At 43.7% G+C, this 27,640-nt stretch overlaps 1 long non-coding RNA gene across 1 annotated transcript; it reads right to left on the reverse strand.

Annotated features, from left to right (window-relative positions):
• On the reverse strand, nucleotides 1-27,156 carry LOC140106774 (uncharacterized). Its single transcript, XR_011850854.1, has 3 exons — nucleotides 27,049-27,156; nucleotides 2,851-2,926; nucleotides 1-161 (listed from the first exon to the last, which is right to left on the reverse strand). It is a non-coding gene; the product is annotated as an uncharacterized lncRNA (long non-coding RNA).
• Nucleotides 27,157-27,640: the final 484 nt, after the last annotated feature.

Raw genomic sequence — 27,640 nt, forward strand, 5'->3', positions numbered from 1 at the left:
TTAATAAGGCATACAGATAATATTACTATATATACAGTACAATATTCCACATAATCCAGTTACATATTTAGTATAGGGTTCCCCGGAGTTCCTTCTTTACTTCATAACATCGAGTCTTGTACAAATATGTATAAAGGAACAAAAGTGACTCCTTTTTTCACCTGTAGAGAGAGTTAATAGAAAAGTCCATTCGATATATGAGGGTACATCAAAGCAAAATGTCTTTCTGGCTTACATTCTAGTAAATCTTTTATTCAAAAGTAATAAATCTGCGACTGGATACTTGATTATTAAACTTGTAGATTAGGTCAGTGGAACCTCATTCTCCCAGCCCCTGGGACAAACACCTTTCAGCCATCGATATCTCTAGGACAGAGGTTTTATGTACTTGGCTATCCTTGCCACTCCCATAGTGTTGTATGGCGTTGCTGATGAATGGGATTAGGACTAGGAACCCCCATTATTTGGATCAGCGGGGGTCCCATAGGTGGAGTCCCCAATGATAAAACAATATGTGAAACATTTATCATAAACCCGCGTTCCTGCCCCAGCATATGACAAAGTCCCTTCCTCTCCGCCTGTGCCGGATACATCAAGAGGCTCCTGCCTCCTCATGTATCGTACGGTTAAGCTTCCGTTCAGCTGGAACTGAATCGAGAATAATAGGGAGTGGTGTGTGCAGGCACGGGGTGCAGCTGCTGGCCACACCCCTTTCACGCCCCTGCACGCCCTTAGCGTGGAGATGCTGAAAAGAGAGAAATAATGACAATTACAGGCGGTCCCCTACTAAAGGACACCCGACTTACAGACGACCCCTAGATAAAGACGGACCTCTACCCCCACTGTGACCTCTGGTGAAGCTCTCTGGATGTTACTATAGTCCCAGATTGCAATGATCAGCTGTAAGGAGTCTGTAATGAAGCTTTATTGATAATCATTGGTCCCATTACAGAAAAACAATATTTTAACTCCAATTGTCACTGGGACAAAAAAAAGTTTTGTTTGTAGCTACAATTATAAAATATACAGTTCTGACTTACATACAAATTCAACTTAAGAACAAACCTATGGAACTTATCCTGTACGTAACCCGGGGCTGCCTGTACTGGCATTTTGCTAGCATTTGCAATTATTTCAGGTCTTTTACAACCAGTTTTTTGGCATAGAGGCTCTGATAAATGTCCTCCTATGTCTACCATTGCAATCCTTACAGGTCAAGTCTTATTTGTTAGACAACCCATAAATAGAAGTTAACCCTTTACAGTCTTGTGATCTCAATCTGATCGCGTGTGACACAATCCCAACGCAAACCCCTGTTAAATATTTGTCAAAGCCGTGTAATTCCCAAAACCGGCGAACAGTCCGACAAAAGTGTGATCTGCGACTCTTAGTAAATAAGCCCCTATGTGTTTGTATTGGGGGTCATTTACTAAGGGCCAGATTCACGTTTTCCCAACGTGTTACCCGAATATTTCCGATTTGCGCCGATTTTCCCTTAATTGGATTGTGGTGCATCGGCACTGGCATGCACGCGACGGAAATCAGGGGGCGTGGCCGAACGAAAACCCGACGGATTCGGAAAACCGCCGCATTTTTTAAAAAAAAAATGTGTTGCGAAAATTGCACTTACCTTCACTCAGCCCGGCTCGGTGTATTCCAGTGCGTTCCGATGCTCTTCAGTGCAGCAGCGCCAACCTTAATAAATCCCGACCGGACCCGAATCCACTGCAGAGATTAGGGCGTGCGAGTGCCGACTCTCCAGGAGCTCAAAGGGCCAGCATCCTCCTCGTTGGCTACTTCCAGGCTCCTATATAGCCCGGCGGCTCCCAGCATCCCCTGCTGGATCTTAAAGTCCTTCGACTGAAGTGAAAGCCTCCTGAGCGTTTCCAGACGCCTCTGTGTTTCCCGTGTTCCTGTGGTATTCCCGTGGTCCTGTGTTCCTGTGGCGGTCCTGTACTCCTGTGGCGGTCCTGTGTTCCTGTGGCGGTCCTGTATTCCTGTGGCGGTCCTGTACTCCTGAGGTCCTGCCATCCCAAAGTCCTGCCAACCCAAGGTCCTGCCTGTCCCTACCTTGGCTGCTACCACGGGCCTAGTAGCACCCGTGGAAGGACATGGTGGCTCCCCTCTGGCGAAGACCATGGGTCCACTTAGATTCCGGTCCCGGGTTGCGGCTAGTACCATCATCCCCCACGGCGGTCCAGGCAGTCCACAGACTTTAGCCGAAAGAGAGTCTCCCACAACCAAGTGTGTGACAGATGCGTTTTGCCTGATGCATTTGTTGTGCCTTTCAGACGCAATGAAAACGCACCTAAGAATATACAGGTGATATTTCCATGTTGCAGTAGGTGGGGGCCCAGAATCAATTTCATTGGGAGGGGAAAGGGGCCCTAGGCTCTCCAGTCTGACCCTGCTTACAATGCCAGGCTAATACAAAGATAATATCACTATGTAGTGGATAAATAACAATAAGCAATATATTTATATACACAGGCAGTCCCCGGGTTCCATAGGTTTGTTCTTAAGTTGAATTTGTATGTAAGTCGAAACTGAATATTTTATAATTGTAGATCCAGACAAAATTTTGTTTTCCCCGGTGACAATTGGATTTTCTAAATTATTTGCTGTTTTTGGACCAAGGATTATCAATAAAGCTTCATTACAGACACCTTACAGCTGATCATTGCAGCCTGGGACTATAGTAACATCCAGAGAGCTTCACCAGAGGTCACAGTGGGCAGAGGTCTCTGTCTGTAACTGTGGGTTGTCTGTAAGTCGGGTGTCCTTAAGTAGGGGACTGTCTGTATTCAAAATATATTATTTTTAGGCATAAGCGAGCCACACTGTAATTACCTCGTAATAGTCATACACCTTCATGGAGCACGACTTCACATCATTCACTATAAATTCTCTCCAATGTTTTACTTATCTGCCAAAGAGACAAAGGGAAATACTTAAGGAGGCAAATAAACAAATATATTGGGATAGAATATACACCCTGGTTATAACTTACCTTCTCTATATAAAGAATAACTTTTTTTTTCTGGCGTTTCATGTCTTTTCACCAATGTGCAACAATGAGCATCTATCAATACTAACCTATGGGACGTGCACCTTATTACCAACACTCCTGTATCTATTGTATTTCCAAAACACCTAAAAATAGAGTGCTGTACCTGTCTGTGGCTACATGTGATAGATATGAGTCTGCATACCGAGAAGGTCAGCAAACACTGACCAAGGTCATCACTGTAGGAGTCTAGGTTGGTTGGACTTTATGAACCTAGGTTTAACAACCTCTCTATTAATATAATTTCTATAATTTTTCAAATTTGAGCATTATATATTTGTGCCATGCATATCTGTCCTTGCATTTTTAGGTCTAATACTGAAGCTTATTGAAATACATGTCTAGAGCCTGCTGCATTTGAAAATGTAATAAATAAATGAAATAGGTGCAAAGAAAGAAGAAAAAATGAACAAAACACTTACAAGAACACGACAAGAAAGTTCGGCTTCTCCATATTTGCACAATAAAACTTAAAGTCACAAAAAAACAACAGAAAACTGTTAGAAAAGGTAAAATGTAATGATAAGGATTTATGGAAACCTCAATTTATAGACTGTAAGCTCTTGTGTCACCCCCTCATCCTCATAGACTGTAAGCTGGTGCCCGGTACAAACTCTCTGGGGAAGATGGGTGTGGGGAGGGAAGTATGGAGGTGCAGAGTGAGGGGGCAGCTAGTTGGGTAACATGTAGAAGCGGGGTAGAGGGAAGAGTTGTAGGGAGTCTAGTCCTGATCTGGTGCACCCCAATAAGTTTGCCAGGCTGGCGGATGAGGGGGATATCAGCTCTGGGGTAGCAATGCTGCAGCAAGACGTGGCCGCTAGCAACCAGGGGAATGTCTGCTCCAGTAAGAAGGGTAATGGGAGCACAGGCAAGGTCAGACAGGTGCTGGTAGTGGGAGATTCCATTATTAGGGGAACACACAGGGCAATCTGTCACAAAGACCGTGCATACCGAACAGTGTGTTGTTTGCCGGGTGCTCGGGTTCGGCATGTTGCGGATCGGGTTGACGGATTACTGGGAGGGGCTGGTGAGGAACCAGCGGTCATGGTCCACATTGGCACTAATGACAAAGTAAGAGGTAGGTGGAAGGTTCTTAAAAATGATTTCAGAGATTTAGGCCGTAAGCTCAGGGTAAGGACCTCAAAGGTAGTTTTCTCCGAAATACTGCCTGTAGCACGTGCCACACCAGAAAGGCAGCGGGAGATCAGGGAGGTAAATAAGTGGCTCAAAAGTTGGTGTAGGAAGGAGGGTTTCGGGTTCATGGAGAACTCGACTGACTTTTCTGTGGGCTACAGGCTCTACAGTAGGGATGGGCTGCACCTCAATGGGGAGGGGGCCGCTGTTTTAGAGGAAAAAATGGCTAGAAGGTTGGAGGAGTGTTTAAACTAGAGACCTGGGGGGAGGGCAACTACACTTGTGCAGGGCAAATAGACAGTGTACATAGAGAGCTGGGAAGAGTCATAGTCCATGGGGGAGGAGGGGGGCTGGAATGAGATTGGGGAATAAGGACAAAAGGAATACGGACAGGGAAAACCATATAAAGTGTATGTACACAAATGCCAGAAGCCTCACAAACAAAATGGAGGAACTGGAACTCTTGATGTTGGAGCGGAAATCTGATATAGTGGGTATCAGCGAGACATGGCTGGACAGTAGCTATGACTGGGCTGTTACTATAGATGGTTATAGTCTTTTTAGAAAGGATCGTATAAATAAAAAAGGGGGAGGGGTTTGTTTATATGTGAATTCTTGCCTCAAGCCCGTCTTGCGAGATGACATCAGTAACGCAAATGTGGAGTCCCTATGGGTGGAGATAAGAGGAGGGAAAAAGAATAATAAAATATTACTAGGGGTTTGTTATAAGGCTCCAAATATAATGGAGGCAGCAGAGGAAATGCTGATAAGTGAAATGGATGCAGCTTCAAAGCATGGTGAAGTACTTATCATGGGGGACTTCAATTACCCAGATATTGACTGGGGGGCAGAAACCTGCAGGTCCTTCAAAGGCAGCAGGTTCTTGTCAACAACAAAAGACAATTACCTGTCGCAACTAGTCCTGGAGCCAACAAGAGGGGGGGCACTGCTGGACCTTATCCTTACCAACAGACCTGATAGGGTATCAAAACTACAGGTTGGGGGGAACCTGGGGAATAGTGATCATAATATCATTGATTTTGTATTACGCTTTACTAAGAGCGTTAGTGAAGGGGCAACCAACACTCTAAACTTCAGGAGGGCAAATTTTCAGCAACTAAGGGAAGACCTTAAAGGCATAGACTGGGATAATGCTGTCAAAGACAAAAGCCTCCCCCAAAAATGGGACTTTTTCTCATATATTCTGAAAAAGTCCTGTGAGAAACACATACCTTATGGGAAAAAGCATAAGAGGAACAAGGAAAACCCTATGTGGCTAACTAGTCTTGTAAGGAAAGCAATAAGCGAGAAAGATAAAGCGTTTAAGGTGCTAAAACGTGAAGGTAGCGATGAGGCATTACAGGATTATAGAGAGAAAAATAAATCCTGTAAAAAGCAGATAAAGGCCGCAAAAATAGAGACTGAGAGAAATATTGCCAGGGAGAGCAAAAATAATCCCAAATTATTTTTCAAGTATATAAATGATAAGAAACTAAAAACAGAGAGTGTGGGTTCCCTTAGAAATAACATGGGGGTCATGGTGGAAGGAGATGAGGAAAGGGCCAATCTACTGAATGTCGCCTTCTCAACTGTCTTTACCCAGGAAAATCCCCTGGTGGAAGACACAATGAGGAATAATGTTAATTCTTGTTATAATGTCAACAGTTTAATCCAGGAAGAGGTACAGTGCCGCCTCGCAAGCACTAAGATAGATAAATCACCTGGGCCAGATGGCATACACCCCCGGGTTCTGCATGAATTATGTACGGTGATAGACAGACCGTTATTTTTAATATTTGAAGATTCACTGAGGACTGGTTATGTTCCACAGGAATGGCGCATAGCAAATGTGGTACCAATATACAAAAAAGGATCAAATAGCGATCCTGGAAACTACAGACCCGTGAGTCTAACTGCTGTGGTGGGGAAAATATTTGAGAGGTTTATTAGAGATGCTATCCTGGAGTATCTCACTGTGCACAACCTTATAACCCAGTGTCAGCATGGGTTTATGAGAGATCGGTCCTGTCAGACTAATCTGATTGGTTTCTACGAGGAGGTAAGTTCAAGACTGGATCTGAGGTATGCTGTGGATGTTGTATATCTGGACTTCTCAAAGGCATTTGACACCGTGCCACATAAAAGGTTGGTATATAAAATGAGACTGCTGGGAATAGGAGAAAATCTGTGTATTTGGGTAAGTAATTGGCTTAGTGATAGAAAACAGAGGGTGGTCATTAATGGCACATTCTCAGATTGGGTTGATGTTACCAGTGGAGTGTCACAGGGGTCAGTATTGGGGCCACTTCTTTTTAATATTTTTATTAATGACCTTGTAGTGGGTTTACACAGTCAAGTTTCAATATTTGTAGATGATACTAAGCTGTGTAAAGTAATAAATACTGAGGTCGATAGTTTAGCATTACAGAGGGATTTGTGGAAGCTTGAGGGATGAGCAGAGAAATGGTTGATGAGGTTTAATGTAGATAAATGTAAAGTTATGCACTTGGGCCATGGAAACAAAAAGTATAATTATGTTCTAAATGGTCAATTACTTAGTAAAACTGAAGCTGAAAAGGACTTGGGGGTATTGGTGGATGGTAAACTTAATTTTAGTGACCAGAGCCAGGCGGCTGCTGCTAAAGCAAATAAAATAATGGGATGTATCAAGAGAGGAATAGATTCTCATGATAAAGACATAGTTTTGCCCTTATACAAATCCCTGGTCAGACCACACATGGAATATTGTGTACAGTTTTGGGCACCAGTGTATAAAAAGGATATAGAAGAGCTGGAACGGGTGCAGAGGAGAGCAACCAGGATTATTAGGGGAATGGGGGAACTAGAATACACTGACAGATTAAAAAATTTGGAATTATTCAGTTTAGAAAAAAGACAACTGAGGGGAGACCTCATTACAATGTACAAATACCTGAACGGACAGTACAAGGATCTCTCCAAAGATCTTTTTATACCTCGGCCTGTGACCAGAACAAGGGGGCATCCTCTACGCCTAGAGGAGAGGCGATTTTACCATCACCATAGACAAAGGTTCTTTACTGTAAGAGCAGTGAGGCTGTGGAACTCTCTGCCGCAGGAGGTTGCTATGGCGGACCCTATGTACATGTTCAAGAGAGGCCTGGATGCCTTTCTGGAGAGAAAAAAAATCACGGGTTATGGGGATAAAACATTTATTTAGTTCTTAAAGGTTGGACTTGATGGACTTGCGTCTCCTTCCAGCCTTATATACTATGATACTATGATACTATGATCCTCATAGACTGTAAGCTCTTGTGTCACCCCCTCATCCTCATAAAATGTAAGTTCTTGTGTCACCCCCTCATCCTCATAGACTGTAAGCTCTTGTGTCTTCCCTCATGCTCATAGACTGTAAGCTCTTGTGTCACCCCCTCTTCCTCAGACTGTAAGCTTGTGTCACCCCCATATCCTCATAGACTGTAAGCTCTTGTGTCAGCCCCTCATCCTCATAGACTGTAAGCTCTTGTGTCACCCCCTCATCCCCATAGACTGTAAGCTCTTGTGTCACCCCCTCATCCACACAGACTGTAAGCTCTTGTGTCACCTCCTGTCCTCATAGACTGTAAGCTCTTTTGTCACCCCTCATCCTCATAGACTGTGAGCTCTTGTATCATCCCCTCATCCTCATAGACTGTAATCTCTTGTGTCACTCCTCATCCTCATAGACTGTAAGCTCTTGTGTCACCCCCCTCATCCTCATAGACTGTAAGCTCTTGTGTCACCCCCCTCATCCTCATAGACTGTAAGCTCTTGTGTCACCCCCTCATCCTCATAGACTGTAAGCTCTTGTGTTACCCCCCTCATCCTCATAGACTGTAAGCTCTTGTGTCACCCTCCTCATCCTCATAGACTGCAAGCTCTTGTGTCACCCCCCTCATCCTCATAGACTGTAAGCTCTTGTGTCACCCCTCTCATCCTCATAGACTGTAAGCTCTTGTGTCACCCCCTCATCCTCATAGACTGTAAGCTCTTGTGTCACCCCTCTCATCCTCATAGACTGTAAGCTCTTGTGTCACCCCCTCTTCCTCAGACTGTAAGCTTGTGTCACCCCCTCATCCCCATAGACTGTAAGCTCTTGTGTCACCCCCTCATCCACACAGACTGTAAGCTCTTGTGTCACCCTCCTCATCCTCATAGACTGCAAGCTCTTGTGTCACCCCCCTCATCCTCATAGACTGTAAGCTCTTGTGTCACCCCTCTCATCCTCATAGACTGTAAGCTCTTGTGTCACCCCCTCATCCTCATAGACTGTAAGCTCTTGTGTCACCCCTCTCATCCTCATAGACTGTAAGCTCTTGTGTCACCCCCCTCATCCTCATAGACTGTAAGCTCTTGTGTCACTCCTCTCATCCTCATAGACTGTAAGCTCTTGTGTCACCCCCTCATCCTCATAGACTGTAAGCTCTTGCACAAAGGTTCTTTACTGTAAGAGCAGTGAGACTATGGAACTCTCTGCCGCAGGAGGTTGTTATGGCGGACTCTATGTACATGTTCAAGAGAGGCCTGGATGCCTTTCTGGAGAGAAAAAAAATCACGGGTTATGGGGATAAAACATTTATTTAGTTCTTAAAGGTTGGACTTGATGGACTTGCGTCTCCTTCCAACCTTATATACTATGATACTATAATACTATGATCCTCATAGACTGTAAGCTCTTGTGTCACCCCCTCATCCTCATAAAATGTAAGTTCTTGTGTCACCCCCTCATCCTCATAGACTGTAAGCTCTTGTGTCTTCCCTCATGCTCATAGTCTGTAAGCTCTTGTGTCTGCCCCTCTTCCTCAGACTGTAAGCTCGTGTCACCCCCATATCCTCATAGACTGTAAGCTCTTGTGTCACCCCCTCATCCTCATAGACTGTAAGCTCTTGTGTCACCCCCTCATCCACACAGACTGTAAGCTCTTGTGTCACCTCCTGTCCTCATAGACTGTAAGCTCTTTTGTCACCCCTCATCCTCATAGACTGTGAGCTCTTGTATCATCCCCTCATCCTCATAGACTGTAATCTCTTGTGTCACTCCTCATCCTCATAGACTGTAAGCTCTTGTGTCACCCCCCTCATCCTCATAGACTGTAAGCTCTTGTGTCACCCCCCTCATCCTCATAGACTGTAAGCTCTTGTGTCACCCCCTCATCCTCATAGACTGTAAGCTCTTGTGTCACCCCCCTCATCCTCATAGACTGTAAGCTCTTGTGTCACCCTCCTCATCCTCATAGACTGCAAGCTCTTGTGTCACCCCCCTCATCCTCATAGACTGTAAGCTCTTGTGTCACCCCTCTCATCCTCATAGACTGTAAGCTCTTGTGTCACCCCCTCATCCTCATAGACTATAAGCTCTTGTGTCACCCCCTCATCCTCATAGACTGTAAGCTCTTGTGTCACCCCCTCATCCTCATAGACTGTAAGCTCTTGTGTCACCCCCTCATCCTCATGGACTGTAAGCTCTTGTGTCACCCCCTCATCATTGTTTTTCTTAAAAACAAGGGAATAAGAAGCTAAAAGAACAGCAGATCCTGCCAGAGGGGGCGCACTCCAGTATGTCAGTGCTTGGTTCTAAATCCTTGATCTGGTGATAGATGTCCTTTAAGTTTTGAGATACATATAGTAGCAATGTACAAATATTTCCACAAAAGAAGAGCTGGCAAAATGTGCCAACATTACCCTTTATTGTTCTAATATTTTCCTATTATTATATATGTTTGTTTCTATAAAACTTAATAATGATCAGTTAACTTTTTCAAGACTGTGGATTATTGGTACCTGAATATCCAGATCATATTATGGCAGTTCTGTTCTGCTCTTCTTTAAAGGGAACCTGTCACCAGGACCCCTTTTTCTGGCTCCCCCATGTCCCCATAGAGAATAGTGTGCACATTGCAAAAAGATTTATAGTAAAACTGTCTTTTTCAGAAAAAAAGATACCGTATATACTTAAGTATAAGACCCCTCATTTTAACACAAAAAATGGGAAACTCAAGTATAAGCCTAGGGTGGGAGATGCATTGGTCACAGCCCATGTAGTATATAGCCTGTCAGCCCTGGAGAATATAGCCTGCCAGCTACCTGTGGTACACAGCCATCCCCCTGTTGTATATTGCATGCTAGCCCCTGTAGTATGTAGCCTGCCAGCCCCCTGTAGTATATAGCCAGTTAGCCCCCTGTAGTATATAGCAATGGCCTTGTAGTATATAGCCTGCCAGCCCCCTGTAGTATATAGCCTACCAGAGCCTGTAGTATATAGCCAGCCAGCCCGTGTAGTACATAGCCAGCCAGCCCCTGCAGTATAAAGCAAGCCAGCCCCTGCAGTATATAGCCTACCAGTCCATGCAGTACATAGCCAGCCAGCCCCTGGAGTATATAGCCTGCCAGCCCCAGAAGTATATAGCCTGCCAGCCCCCAGTAGTATATAGCCTGCCAGCCCCTCTGGTATATAGCCAGCCAGCCCCCTTTAGTATATAGATTCACTGTAATGGAGGTATAGTGTCAAAAGATTAAAACGTAGCTTTTATTTCTTCAAATTATAAAAGATAAAGAGACAGAGCTCTGAGTGCACATTAGTTTGTATGTCTAATCCACTGCTGAACCAATTGGATGCTGTGTGTATATACTGTACTCCAAAAATGGTTAACAGCAGGGGAAGGGTGACATAACTAAAAGTGGGGTGTGATAATGGATTGGCTCACACCCCTGTTACTTTATAGTGAGGAGGTGTAGTCACTATCATTTAAATGGTAGAGAAATGATAGTTTGTCAGGTAACTGCAGGTTCGTATCCTGCCTGTTCCAATCTGGCTTTATTTCTGTATAGATTGGATTTAGATACACTGACTTTAACTCAAGACTAATAGCAGCCAATCTTAAATTCTGTGGGCAGACACCACTCAGTTTTTGAAAAGCTAATGGGCTGACTGAGCTATATATCTTCTGCCTAGACTGGCTTGAGTATGAGCGGCTAGCACTTCCTCACTAATAGATACCCCTAAGACCCGACGCGTTTCATTTTGCCATTATCATCAGGGGTCTTAGAATTTGGCATGATGAATAAGGGTATATGATATAGAGCTGCGTGCGGTGTGCACGCCCGGCATAGTCGTGGCCGTGGCGCGCGCCCGTCTAGCTCCGCCTATATACAGAGTACTGAGCCCGTCATCGCTAACGAGCCCCCCTCGCCTGACCAATCGGGTGTTCGAACGTCACTGATGACGTATAATCTATGGGCGTGAAAGTTGTCTTTTGTCCCAGATGTTAAGGTCAATGCATTTGAATGGACAAAAGACATTAACCTATTTGCGAGAAAACTCAAATGGGGAAAATATTTTCAGATACAGAGAAACAAGAGATGCATTGAACACGGTTTAGAGGAATCAGATGCCATAGGTCTCAGTGATCTTGAGTCGCTGTTTGCGGAAGCAAATAGGGAAGAGGGACAAGGTCCATTTACGGAACTCACTCTCAAAAGCACAAAAGCTCCCCCAATAGGAGACTATACTCACGTTTGTGGAATTGGTAACCAGAAACCTCAGGAAGCTGAATCCTAAGGGTTATAAATACCACAATTTCCATTAAAAAAAGATATGGAAGCCCTTAATTCACTGCGGAATGATGCCACCCTTGTCATAAAACCATCTGACAAAGGTGGGAACATCGTCTGCATGGACAGACAGTTGTATGAGGGAATGTGCAGTACAATTCTTGAGGATGCTCAATGCTACCAGAAGTTAGATCATAATCCCACAAAACATTTCAAGGAGGAGCTCAAAATTATTTTGGACTCAGCACAGGCACGAAACCTGATCTCTGAGTCAGAACACAAATACATGCTTCCCAAACATCCACAGATTGCAGTGTTTTACGCGATGCCCAAAGTACATAAGGGATACCCTCCCCTAAGGGGCAGACCCATTGTGTCAGGGATGGGCAACCTGACACAGAATGCCAGCTGCTACCTGGATAAGCTTTTGAGACCCTTCGTCCTGTCCCTCCCATCTTATGTGAGGGACACGATGGAAGTACTAAAGAAACTGGAAGGGTTATACGTCGATGAAAACCATTATTTGGCTAGCCTAGACGTAGAAGCCCTCTACTCCTCGATCCCGCACAGGCAAGGGATCGAGGCAGTACGTTTCTTTTTACAAGCTAGAGGTACCCAATATTACCAACACAATGAGTTCCTTTTGGACCTTCTTGAATATGTCCTCAGCCACAATTACTTTCTCTTCGGGGACACCTTCTTCCACCAAAGCCGAGGTACTGCGATGGGGACACCCTGTGCCCCCACATACGCAAACTTATACCTCGGCTGGTGGGAGGACAGGGTGGTCTTCGGAGAGGACATGGTAGAGTGGACTCAGCATGTCCCACTGTGGCTGAGGTACATAGACGATGTCCTATTAATCTGGACATCAACTCCCGAGAATCTCAGTTGTTTTGTGGCGGCCCTGAATCACAACACACTAGGTCTCCGTTTTACATCGGAGATCCAGATGCAGAAGATAGCTTTCCTGGATTTAGAAATTAAAAAGACCAATGCCGGACAGTTAGCCACCACGGTCTACAGGAAGAGCACAGCGACCAATAATCTGCTTAAGTGGGATAGCTGTCATCCATATCCCCTTAAGAAGGGGATACCCAAGGGACAATTCCTTCGTATGCGAAGGAATTGTAGTGGTATCAGGGAGTTTAAGAAAAAATCAGAAGAACTGGCACAACGCTTCAGGAAACGAGGATTTCCAAATAAAATCTTGGTGGACTCGTATGAAGCGGCATGTCAAGTAGATAGGACATCGTTACTATCTCCGAAAATGAAAGAACCCACAGAACAAACGACACGGATCATTGGCACCTATGACACTCATAATAGAGAGATACGTGAGATTATCAACAACTACTGGGATATTCTAAGACTGGACAAGGAATTGACCGATATGATCCCACCGGAACCAGCTATAACCTACAGAAGGGGCAGGAATTTAAAAGATTTGCTGGTCCACAGCTATCTGCCCCCACTCAAACCCAGTGGGACCTGGCTGGAGCGAAAACCGAAAGGGACCTTCCGGTGTGGACACTGCTCAGCCTGCAAATGGATCACTCCTTGTAAACAAATAACGAGTGCATCAACTGGGAGGAGTTATGATATACGGGATTTCATCAATTGCTCCTCGGTAGGAGTAGTTTACCTAGCCACCTGTACATGCCCAGCGGATTATGTCGGGAAAACGTTCAGACAATTCAAAAAACGAATTCAAGAACATATGCTTGACATCAAGGACAGCAGAGATACCCCCATAGCCAGACATATGTGGCTACGACATCAGGGGGATCAGAAAGCCCTGTCCTTTAGAGGTATCGAGGAGATCAGACCCCCAATCAGAGGAGGAGACTGGGACAGATTGATCCTCAGAAAGTAGGCTCAATGGACTTTCAGAATAAACTGTGTAAAACCCCATGGGATTAATGACTTTATATCCTACGCCAGCTTCATTGAATAAAGTCATATGTGTTTCATCCCCCAGTATAAATGATGTATTGTCAGGTTTAATATCCTGACAGTATCTATCTTGATCAATATCTCACTATGGAATAACAACTGAGTTACACATATATGTATACTAGTGGGCAGTGGAAACAATCCTCATTAGCTAATATGACCCAAAATATTGCTGCACGTGAATCAGTAAATCTGCAATAAAAGCACTGGAAGCAGTGCTATTCCAATTATTAAACATTCTACAAAGTCGGACAACACCCTCGGTACTGTTACCATAAGGATGTCGTATCGGTGTAGTTGTTCGGGCATACTTCTTAGAGAAGTTTAAAGACTGTCGGAGCCCGGCTGAAGTATTCCGGTTCCCATAGCAACAGGACTTGCACCTACAAACCAATAGGTTTATCTGGTACCTCCGCTGCATCACCTATATTTGGTAGCTCTGCTGAAACACCTCTGTCTCCACGGGAGTGGGACGTGCGGTATTAAATGTACACAGATAGATGGTACCTGATATTAAGTAGTCCGTTGAGTCAGAACACCGGAGTAACAGGATACAGTACAACCCGGTACCCGTACAGTAACTCTAGGCGATCACATCAGGAAGAGGGGAGTGTCCGAAAGAGATGGGGACCTCCCCCTAGCCTCCGACTGGCCGAATCTTTAAGAGGGGAATGTCCGGAAGAGGTAGGGACCTCCCCCTTAATCCGATTGGTCGAAACAAGACGCCCACACTTTACAGGTCACCAGTGACGCCTACAAACATCTAGTGTTGCCTAGTGACGCCAACACATGTAGACGCCTACACACTAGATGACGCCCATACATGACCTGTCATCCAGAGATGCCCGAACTTTCACGCCCATAGATTATACGTCATCAGTGACGTTCGAACACCCGATTGGTCAGGCGAGGGGGGCTCGTTAGCGATGACGGGCTCAGTACTCTGTATATAGGCGGAGCTAGACGGGCGCGCGCCACGGCCACGACTATGCCGGGCGTGCACACCGCACGCAGCTCTATATCATATACCCTTATTCATCATGCCAAATTCTAAGACCCCTGATGATAATGGCAAAATGAAACGCGTCGGGTCTTAGGGGTATCTATTAGTGAGGAAGTGCTAGCCGCTCATACTCAAGCCAGTCTAGGCAGAAGATATATAGCTCAGTCAGCCCATTAGCTTTTCAAAAACTGAGTGGTGTCTGCCCACAGAATTTAAGATTGGCTGCTATTAGTCTTGAGTTAAAGTCAGTGTATCTAAATCCAATCTATACAGAAATAAAGCCAGATTGGAACAGGCAGGATACGAACCTGCAGTTACCTGACAAACTATCATTTCTCTACCATTTAAATGATAGTGACTACACCTCCTCACTATAAAGTAACAGGGGTGTGAGCCAATCCATTATCACACCCCACTTTTAGTTATGTCACCCTTCCCCTGCTGTTAACCATTTTTGGAGTACAGTATATACACACAGCATCCAATTGGTTCAGCAGTGGATTAGACATACAAACTAATGTGCACTCAGAGCTCTGTCTCTTTATCTTTTATAATTTGAAGAAATAAAAGCTACGTTTTATTCTTTTGACACTATACCTCCATTACAGTGAATCCAGGTCAATCAAGGAGATATTACTCACTAACATCGGTAATTCATTCAGTGAAATACCCCTTTAGTATATAGCCTGCCAGTCCCCTGTAGTATACAGCTTGCCAACCCCTGTAGTATATAGCCTGCCAGACCCTGTAGTATATAGCCAGCTAGCCCCTGCAGTATATAGCCTGCCAGCCCCCAGTAGTATATAGCCTGCCAGCCCCTCTAGTATATAGCCTGCCAGCCCCCTGTAGTTTAAAGCCTGCAAGCCCCTGCAGTATATAGCCTGCCAGCCCCTGCAGTATATAGCCTGCCAGCCCCTGTAGTATACAGCCTGCCAGCCCCTGTAGTATACAGCCTGCCAGCCCCTGCAGTATATAGCCCGTCGGCTCCCTGTAGTATATAGGTATATAGCCTGCCAGCCCCTGTAGTATATAGCCTGCCAGCTCCCAGTAGTATATAACCAGCCAGCCCCTGGAGTATATAGCCTGCCTGCCCCCTGTAGTATACAGCCGACCTTCCAACAGTTGATATCTCTGGTTCTGTGGCACCTAGAAACACAGTCCTGATGCAATATTAAAGGGATTCTTCTTTTTAATATGAGAGCTAACAAGATGGTTCCCAATCATTTATAGTACTAACCTATTCATATGGGGAAGAGACAACTTATTGGCCACATTTGGTTAGGTTTCTGGGTTCAGGTGCAAGTGCACCCTCAAAACACCCTCAGCTTAAAAGGGTTGGGCCCATGTCCATGGTCATGTGATCAACACATGGTCCACGGCTTCTTTTATGGCTACCTGCCCAAGATGTGTGCAGGTATACAGGACACAAACATGGCTTCCACCGACTATTGTTATATCATGTATGTCATCTACTGGTAAGCTCTTCTCACGTGCCAATGGCCATGCACCTGTGTGATATCACATGACAGGGATATAACAAGCCGCACACCTGTGTGATATCACATGACCAAGGATATATAATGAGCTGTGCACCTGTGTGACATCACATGACCAGGGATATAATCAGCCATGCACCTGTGTGACATCACATGACCAGGCATATAATGAGCCGTGCACCTGTGTGACATCACATGATCACTGATATAATAATAATCACTTGCACCTGTGTGATATCACATGACCATGGACCAATGTCTATCCACAGGAACTAAACAATAAAGATTCCTGTAGAATGACAGCAAGCAGAGATCTAGAAACCTGTACCTATATTAATAGTAAATTGGAAAATTGTATAACTTTTCATATTACAAACAATAACAATTTAGTTGCTGGACAACACCTTTAAGTCCTTTGCTTTAAGTGTGAAACCCTGAGATTCAGTAAGATGAGATGACGCACAGCTTTGAAGCATAACCCCAGCCCTTTCTAATGGCCCCGGCCGCACCCTCAGTGGCCATGACCTGCACTTCCCATAAAACACATTGCTAGACTTCCCCATTATAGCTGTCAGAGGGACGAGTTTACTATGTCTGTAGGTAAATCCGTGCAGCTTCCTCTCTGTAAGGTAAAGCTTGTGGATGTGCGCTGTCACCTATGTGTGCACATGATACATTATCTCCATTATAATTACTGTTTTACTTTCTGTAATGACATGGATTATGTTCTGGAAAATCTCATTACATCCATAACATTGTGTCACTCGTGTCACCACACTCCTTGTAAAATTTGATACATTAATATAGTTTGATTCGCAGCTGAAACATGTTCTAAAGTAGAAAGTATGTGCCCCCCTTACTCAGCCAGGACAAATGCATCTGGACTTCATTAAAATTAATTTTAGCCTAGGAGTCAGGTTACAGCTCTGCACAATGTCAGGTACAGGTCATTAATGAGCTCATATGTGGCTTCACATCCTACTATGATCAGCAGATACGTGTAGGAAGTTGTGCACTATGGAAAATGTCTGTTTGCTATACCCTGTGGTGATGGGTCATTCGTGAACGAGCCGGCACAAAGAGCCGGCTAATTCACGTGAACGACATGAGCCGGCTCACCTCAGTGATAAAATCGGGTTGAAAGTGGAGTGGGGTGACTTACATACATTATATATTTAATAGGGAGCCGTTCAGGAGCCAGAAGAGCCGGCTCTTCTTAGTGAGCGGAGCCTAATGAACCAGCTCACTAAGATGAGCCGGATTCCCTTCACTAATACCCTGGCAATCATCCATAAGCTGGTGCAGCACCTCTACAGGTGGGAAGGGTAATGGATAATGTAGTTCCTATTAAAATAAATAAATGACTATGCGCTATAGACATCCGGGATTGTAACCATCTGCAAAACCAGACACAACGCCCAGGGAGATGTTCATGTAATCCTATATAATATCTATATTTGGTGGCCAATATAGAATAAATTACTGTCACTAGACCTGTTCTGCCAGGTGTCCATGTACAGATCCTGTACTTTAAACCACGCAATGTCCTTAGGTTGCTAGTAAATCAAATATTTGCTATAATACAGTAATATAGTGTAGCTGAATAACTCTGGGATAAAACCACCCTCCTCCTTCCCAGATCCTGAGAGCGCTTGAGTCTGTTTTAGCTTTAAGGGGGTTGTCCACTTTCAGCAAATATTTGATATGGTTTGTCTAAGAAAGAGTTATACAATTTTCCAATATACCTTCTGTATCAATTCCTCACCGTTTTATAGATCTCTGCTTGCTGTCCCGCTATGGAAAGCTTTTATGTCTACTTCCAGTGGATATAATCTGTCCATGTGATGTGATGGACACGCATGTGCAAGAAATCACTGCTTCCATGTAGAATCTCAGAGCCAAACTTTGACACTGCTGTTTTGCAAGGTAAGCAGGGACTCCTTGCATCATATATATCTAGGATGTAGTATTCTTTCCTCAGCACCCTTGCTGATCAGTCCCTGATTTCCAGCCAGTACATGAAACACGACAATCTTGTGCTTTAGCCCTTAAACTCTGTTCCAATCTAAGTTGCCCTTAACCTTTCCTGCCTTAAAGGTCTATCACAGGACCCAGGGTGAAATGACCTGAGCTCACCAACCTCTATGCTATGTACTACTGATACTGGCACATAGTTTGGTTAGGGAAAAAAATCTATAGTTTAGTCAAAAAAGGATTTTATAATATATTCATATTTATAATATTTTATGATATACATTTATAATATACTCAAATGAGGTACTGCTTCATCACCAGGCTGATTCCGTGCTCCTCCGCTATGTAATTATGCACGCCTCCTTTTTTTCTGTTCCTCTTCCTGCTGCCAAGAGTAGGTGACGTCACTCGGCTCTCGGCGCCTTCACATAATATAGCGTAGCATTAACAATGATAAGACATATTGGGGCATTTTGACTTACAAAGTCACTGGAGTGCACTAAAAATGCATTGTCCGTCTGTAATGCTGTGTGCGGCAATTCACAGAAATCCACAATCTGTCGCTTCCCTGATCAGAGTTCACCTTTTTTGTGGTGCACCTTTAACATAGGGCGTGCAACACAATTTGAAAGTTATATACGGCGCTCAGTCTGAATCAGTTGGGCCGTCAGACGGCACACCCCTAATTTGTGTCGGAGGCCAGTGCAGCAGCGCCACAAAAGGCTTGCGTACGCCACAATCCAAGTGCACACACGTTTTAGCCATAAAGAACATGAACAGTCCGACAAAAGTGCAGCGCGCGACCCTTAGTGTATGTGCCCCATTACCTTTTTAGTGATGTCTCCTGAAGAAGCCCTGGTGAAATGTGTATCGAAGCAGTAATCCAGGCACTGCTAATACCTGTAGGTAGCTACCTTGAAACTACCTTGTAGTATACACATTTGAATTCATACCAATATGCATTACTGTTCATTTGGGTATTTGAATTTGCTCTAGGTGTAAGTCCCTTTTATGAAATATTCAAACAATTTTTAGCTGCTATCAAAATCTGGGACAGGTGCACAACATAGAATTTACAACAAAAGACTTGCAAACTCATCCTGGGAAGGTAGGCCTGCCAGAATCCCGTTTTAACCCTTTTGGTTTTCTGGTCATTTGGATGACTTTTAATCTGTTAAATGTAATGGGGACACTAGATGACAGACAGGACAGTGAACCCTAAAACTCCAGCCACCCAACACCCCTGCCTATTTGCCTCCACATATGCTAGACGAGACGCGACAACCTTGAAGACGGTCCTTCCCTGTGCCAAAGTGTGGATATGAAACTAACAAAATTAACACTAAGGGGAGAGCAACAATCCGGCTTACAACAGAGGTAGCATATAAAGCACATTATTGTATAGACAGAAGAATAGTCAAAAACGTAAGCCAAATATTGAAAAAGCATAAGTACTGACATATAGCAAGCAAAGTGCAGAAAATCAGAATAGCACACAAGGGGAATTTATCATACCCGGGATTCTGCTTCAGGTGAGAGTGGTAGAACTCTGAGAATGAGAGCATTAACCCTTGCTAATTCAGAGCAAGTTTGTAGAGAGATGCGCCAAGTAGAATTAACTTGCAGCTCAGCCACTAGGGCACTGTTCAGACTGTTGACTGAAAAGATCTACATAGATTTCAGCATCATCTCAGACTAAAAATACGTTTACACAGCCGTAGGCATACAGCTATGTGATGGAGAGGAGGAGGAGGTGACCCCTACCCCCTTCATCAAGAAAAGCGGCGCACGGCCGCACACACAGGGAAAGATAGAGCATGCTTCTATCTTTTTCCCTGTGTGCAGCGCGGAAAGGTGCCAGACATGTGTGGCACTGTACCGCCACCGGACTGCCATTGCAGTCTGTGGGGACATATAATTGGCCGCATATACATCTTCATAGATGGCCGTCTCAATGAACCCTACGAACTGCAGAAAACCCAGACACAGTTTGTAACAATATGTTTTTTCTATGGTGTAGAGATCATTATATACATGGAGAATAGAATATCTCCATAAGTTGAATTGTATTGCCAAACGTCCAGAAGAAGGATGACTTTTCATTGCTGCCCACTGGGAGACATCCATCTAAATAGTACTGACATAGAATATCTCCACATAAACTATGAAATGCAGGGTTTTTTTTTTTTTTTTTTAAATCAGATAATTCTTTATTTGATTTTGTAAACACAAACAAACAAGTGGTCATGCATTACAGCTCTATTGACAAGGTATGTTACATGTAGGAAATTGCAGAAATATTACACTTTATTACAAACAGACTTAATCAATCACAATAAAAACTGTACCAATAATATTTGACAGTATTGGAGCTATGTTTTTCAACGAATTGCAATGACCAAGAAACCAACCCGACCCCGCACCCACCCCAGAGTCAGCTCCCGAGGACTTGGCTAATATGCCCAGAGGCACTTCATTCCACGTTTTCACTTAAGTGGCTAAAGACAGTTCCTATTGCAGGCTCGCTCTGAGTTGGAGCAAGGATCGTGATGGCAGAATTCCTTTTCAAATATGTTCCATATTCAAGTCTAATAACGTTGTTAACCCCATCTTTATATTCCCTTAGCGCCGAGGCCTTGGTTTAATCCAATGAGCAGAAATTAGCTTCCTAACCTGGTATAGAGACCGTTGAATCCCTATAACATTGGAGGACGAGACATTATTTATATCAAGGATTCCTAATAAACAAGCGAGGGGAGTGTCTGGTATGGCCTCTGAGTACACCTTACCCAAGAGTTCTAGCACTTCCTTCCAGAGTCCTTCTAATTCCCCACACTCCCAAATCATGTGCAGAACACCCGTCTCTTCAGTCCCGCACCTGGGACAGCATGAGTCCCTACGGACCCCTATTTTACATAATAATAGTGGCGACCTGTATGCTCTATGCCAGTGATTTTCAACCTGTGTGCCGTGGCACACTAGTGTGCATCGACACATGGTCGGGTGTGCCGCGGGGAAATTTCCCCAAACTATGGTGCCCCCTGTGTTTTGTTTCCCGGCGATGCGCCGCGATGCGCAGTCATGGCTTCTTACAATGTAGGAGACGTGTACAATAACACATGTGCAAGCTTTGAACCTCGTGCGACAAAATGACGTCACTGAGGCCGGCGCATCATCCTGAGAGCGGAGAGACTCCCGCAATTGCCCACCACCAAGGTAATGCCCACCAATAATGCTGACTATATGAGCTTTTGCCTGAGTATATGAACTGTTGGCAAAATACTCAGCATATGAGCTGGTACTTGTAGTGCTCCAGCAGTATACTGCATATAACAATGAGAAATACTATAGTCATGAGGCTGGAGTACTACAAGTACCAGCTCATATGCGGAGTATATGAGCTGGCACTTGTACTCTGGCCTCATGGCCATAGTACTTCTCATAGTACCCCTTTATTTTGCAGTATATGAGCCACAAAATAATCAGCACCATATACTAAAAACAGGGAGAAACTGAGAACTGTTGAGGAAGAGCTTTGTGTGTGTCTTTCCACCATTCCTGCCAGGATATCCCTTTTGTGTTTATCGAAACAGGCCCAGGTTTCCCAATGAGTGAGTAAAATAAATTTAGAATCTATATTATTAACTATATGTATAATATGACTGTTTTAGTGTCATTTTGGTTGGTGGTGTGCCCCAGGATTTTCTAAGTATAAAAAGTGTGCCGCGGCTCAAAAAAGGTTGAAAATCACTGCTCTATGCAACATGAGTAGATGTGACATTTTGTAAGACTCACTTGGAGACAGAGTTGGTACAACCTCCAGGCAGTCAGACCACTGTTCATCTGGAATAGGTCCAATATCTCTCTCCCATTTGGCCCGGCATTTCACTGGTATATTTTCAAATTTTTTGTTCAATAATACTGTGTTATAGAAGGAAATTAACCCTTTAGTAGAAGTAGACAGCAAAGCCCTATTCAGAGCACCACAGGGCCCTACCGTAATCGGCGTCAATCTGTGCTGAGTGTCATAGGCATGTCTCAGTTGCAGATATTAAAAAAGCAAGGAGCTGGGGAGCTGATAAGTGGCACTAAGGTCCTTAAATATTTTACACACACCATCGGTGCATAGATCCTCTATAGTAATGATCCCCCTTTCCTCCCAGGGCGAGAAACCTTCCAGCCGAAAAATCTCTGGTAATGCCGGGTTTCTCCATGTAGCACTATAAGAAGTGAATTTGGCTGTACCCAAAATGTCCTTCACCTCACGCTGTACCTTTCCCATAAGTAACATCGTTGGTTTCCTACTAAGCGGTCCTCCTCCAAATTCAGCTTCCAGGGCGTGTACAGGGGTAGGAAGCCCCGTCCACCCTTTGATTAGACTGCCCGCCATGTTAACCTCCTCTATCTTACCCCACTCTACATAATGCTGAACCTAAGAGGCCAGGAAATATAACCTGGGATTTGTCGGCCAAATTAGTTTGCGGAACATCCCTTGTATCCTATGAAAATAGGTCTGTGGTACCCATATCGGAGAGTTATGTAGGATATACAAGAGCTGCAGCATCAGAACCATCTTAATCAGGTTCCCTCTTCCTACTGGGACAGAGGGAGCTTACACCATGTGTTAATTTTGGTTAGTGAGCGGGAGAGTAAGGGTTCTAAATTATCTTTTAATCCTTCGGTTGACTGGTTACCACCACTCCCAGACGTTTACTTTTGGATGCCACCTGTATGGGACCTATGGTTTGGGGATCACCCGGAATAGGAACCAGGGGCACTAACTGAATTATCCCAGTTGATGTGAAACCCTGAGTATCGTCCAAAATCCCTAAGAATGTTCATGACCCCAGCTAGGGAGCTGTCTGTGTCACCCAAATATACTACGAGGTCAGGGTGGCTATTGTACAGTAACTGTACAGTACATTAACGGCATTAATAAAGTAAATTAATATGTACTTAAAGGGCTAATTTCTCAGTCTCTCCTGGAAGTCTTATGTCTTTTAATGCCTTTCCTCCTGTGAGTTCTCACTAGCAGGTAATCATGAATGGACATCAACTATTTTCCACCCCATCCCAAGACACTTTGTGCAGGGCACTCAAACTCATCGTTTAGTATAGCTGTGGACCAAGGAAAAGCTACATCTTCTATCCTACATCCTATCCATTTTTTGGAAAGCACCCTTTTGACACACAGTGGCACCATTTTTATACCTTTTTTGCTGTGATTGTATAATTCAACCACTATGTTTGTGTAGGTCTAAATATTTTATTATTTTGCTATATCAGTTTCCTCATGACTATGAGTAAAGAGCTTAACTTAGTATCGAGACAAGTACATGGGATGTGGATTTGATGACAAGATAGTCAATCATAGTCAATGAGACTTACTAATGAGAGTGAGCTGAAGATAGCACAGAGTGAAATAAGGACACTGCCAGACAAGATTAAGCCTTAATCCTGTAACAACTAGGCCAGAGTCCTAATCCCACTCACAAAAATCAATTTGGGAATTGATAGCGATTCTGCTGAACTGCTCCTGATTTTAATTCAACAAAACTTTGGTACTTTTTAATAAAATGCTTATTGGAAACTAAGGCATCTCTTTACTACCCTCCAAATCCAAAAATAACACTCAACATTAGCCTATCTCTACTGAAAAAAACTCTAATATCAACTTCACCACCACCTTTAACAGTGAACATGAACACATCAAAATAATTTTGAACTAACACTGGTCTGTTCTTCTTACCGACCCATATCTGTCCAAACATATTTTTTTTAAAAACTGAGGATCGTCTTCAGAAGGGCCAAAACAGTCTAGTCCCCAGCAAACTTCGAAACAACACTTATAAGAAAAATCCAAAATGCGGCTTATCCGGTTACAAATGCTGCTTCAATATAACTAATAGAGCTAAGACCTTCAGGAGTTCCACCACCAATGAAGTGTTCCCCATCAAAACCTTCATAAACTGTTCCTCAACCTTCGTTATTTATCTAATCGAGTGCCCATGTGGCCTCCAATATGTGGGCCGCACCACACAACAACTAAAAACCAGGATGAACAGCGATAGATGTAACACTACGAATGGTTACATAGAAGACAGTGGGGCACATTTACCTGGTCCTGCGCGATTCCCGCTGTGCGTTGTCCGACGAGAATAAGTTTTGCCGCGATTCACGAAGATTGTGCCCGATTTCCCCAATCTGTCACTTCCCCGCTCAGGTCCGCTGGAGTTCACCTTCTTATTCCCGGTTTATGTAAGTGCATGTCTTGTGTCATAATTTTAAAGTTAAATCCCGCGCTCAGTCTGAATCCGTCGGATTGTCCGACGGTCCGACCCCAGATTTCTGTTGCATTTCTTGTGCGACACAATCCCCTTCTAAATAGCTGTCACAGCTGCGCAAATCCTGAAAATTTCTAAAAGCTGACGAAAATTGCGATCCGCGGGACCTTTAATAAATAAGCCCCACTGTTTCAAGACACAGATTCATGCACCACCAAAAATACAGAGAGAAATGTTCTGGATCTTCAAAATCAATTGCCTCACTCCCAATGGCCTGAATGAATCACTGGAAAACAACTTTTAACACATCTGAATCGAAATCCCTCTCCAACCCCCCCACTCCCGATGTTCATTATTTATATTATAATAAAATTCATTCATCCACTCATACAAATTAAATTCATCATATCCCCATTTCTACTCTCACATCAGAGTCAAAATATGCCATTACCTTGCAATTATAAAAAGAATAATAATCGATCTTGATATCCTATAATGGATGGACATGTATATTATGGATTGACCACCCCCATTCTTTTTTGGTTCTGTGGATTTTTTTGTATGTTTTAGTGGTTTTTAATTGCCCTATTGTGTATAAATAAAGATTTTAATCATTTTTATTAATATTGGAATTATGGCTTATGAGTGATACTCTTTTGTCCTATATACTATTATTGGTATTCATCTTTTCGTTGGTATAGGGATTGTATACAGTAGAAGCGGTTGTTCCTATTGTTCCTATTGGTATTCAATAATCAATCTTGGACAAGATATGCAGTGAAAGAATGCAATTGGCTGATCAGAATGCCAATCATTATGGACAGAGCAAAAGTTGCCAGAGAACGGGCGTGACTACCCCCAGAGGAAGCTGCGTGTTAGCGGGGAAACGGCCATAGGGTGTTTTATTAGAGCAAGATGTATATTAGACAGGAAGGGAAAGTGCTGTAATTCAGCTGTAGATATAAGTGTTGACCATACCTTAAGAGAAATTGTAAGAGCAAGCGCTGCAATCCTGTGTTGGAATTGTAACCTGGGGCACAGGATTGTGGCATCTAGTTTCAATAGGCTGCCCTCAACAACGGGCAGCGTAGGATACAGAGCATACAGAGCGATACAGATAGAGGATTAAGTATATAATAAGCTATGTGCTGAGCGCGGCTCAAAATCCTGAAACCGGGACACAGCCATTCAAGACAGAATTCAGACACTGCTTGGGCCTACAAATAGTCACGATCAATAAAAAAAAGGATACTTGTAACCTAAGTGCTTGTGATACAAAGGCATGTAGTCAGAAGTTACAAAGAAAGTGCAACATTGGGGCACATTTACTTATCCGGTCCTGTCGCGATCCAGCAGCGCGTTCTCCGTCAAGGATTCGGGTCTTCCGGGAATTCACTAAGGTAGTGCGCCCGATGTCCACCAGGTGTCGACGCAAACCGGTAATTTCGGGGAACCCGACGAAAAAGAGCGATTCGGGCCCTTAGTAAATGACCCCCATTGTATCAATATTCACTGATCATGCTCTTACCAGCACACTGGTGAAAAAATGATCCTAAGGCAACTGCAGAGATCCTAAAAGTTTTCAAACACTATACCTTCCTGTCCCTTTCTTTGAAAGTAAAAGCATGCACAGAAAATTGAAGAATAAAGCAATAAAAGAATATCAAACAAGTTAATAATAACAGGGGTCAATACATGCATGGAGGAAGATAAGCTTCCTAATCTTGCCTTGGTTTTTTATATATGTTTGTAAATTTTAATATTTCTTTTGCAAAGACATTTTAATAATAACAAATAAATATATTTTATCTGCCACAATTTTTCCCAATTTTTCCCTTCCCTTTCTGTAAATAGTACCCTAAAATTCCAGCCCCCCCCCCAACATCTCTGCCAGCTTGCCTTTGTATATCCTATGCGATGACAGTGCCTCCTTGTGCCAAAGTGTGGACACGTTACAAGAAAGACAAACAAATAACACAAAAGGGAGGTCGAAAATCTGGGTCACAACGGAGATAGCATAGAAAGTACAGAATCGTATAAATAGAAGAATAGTCAAGACCATAAGCCAAATATTGACACCAGAAGAACAAATGAATGGCAAACAGATACGACAAGTATAGACAAGAAATCTAGCAAGATAAACGTTTAAACAAGCAATGGAGGATGGCACACACAGGGTTTTTACTGTATGACATGAGCTCCAGTTGAGAGGGGATGAGCTTTGATAGTATAAGATTGTTCACCCTTGTTGATTCAGAGTAAGGATTGCAGAGAGCCAGCAGCTTTGGCAACAAGAACTGTTCAGACTGCTGACTGAAAAGCACCAGATTCAGCATCTTCTACGTCTGACAGTAGGAAATGTAGAAGACTTTTTTATGGATTACAGTAAAGATATAAACTCCTCTGCAAGACTGAGCCGCACTTCTTAGAAAGTTCTACAGCTCTCCAAATTTTGCTGGCTTAATTCTATGGGCATGGGCAGATTTATTTATGGGCCCTCAAGCAAAGCTATGTTTGTAATTATGCCTCCTAAATGCATAGCTCCACTATTAGCCTATTACTTACTGCTGTGCTTTCATTGCTTTGAAGTTTATCCGTAGCCTGTCAATGTGGAGTATGTTCTTGACAATTTGGCTCTTGCTCCTGACCACTGTCTTATTACCACTCCCTTCTACCCAGCCTGTCATATCATCTTTGGCTTCCAGTAATCTCCTCCTCTCTGTCCCGGTACAGGGAATGTCTGCTCCTCCTTACTGAGTCTACTTTTGACATGTAAAACTTTCCACTACCAATGCATTGCACCCCAATGTTGTTTGGACTCCCCTTTTCACCAAGATCAAGGCTCAATAAATCTTGCCAACCCCTTCTGACTAATTTATACTTTTATTTTCCATTTTAATATCAAATAAATAGAAACCTAAAAAACTATGGGGCAGATTTACTTACCCGGTCCTGTCGCGATCCAGCGACGTGCTCTCCGACAAGGATTCGGGTCTTCGGTGATTCACTAAGGTCTTGTGCCCCATGTCCACCAGGTGTCGCTGCTGCGCCGCGGTCCGCCGGAGTTCACCTGGTTTTTCTCGGTGCATGTGAGTGCTTGATTTTGCGACACATTTTGTTTTTTAAATTCCACGGTTTTTTCGTATACATCGGGTTT

This window comes from Engystomops pustulosus, chromosome 11, assembly GCF_040894005.1.
Source record: "Engystomops pustulosus chromosome 11, aEngPut4.maternal, whole genome shotgun sequence".
Taxonomy (NCBI): Eukaryota; Metazoa; Chordata; class Amphibia; order Anura; family Leptodactylidae; genus Engystomops; species Engystomops pustulosus.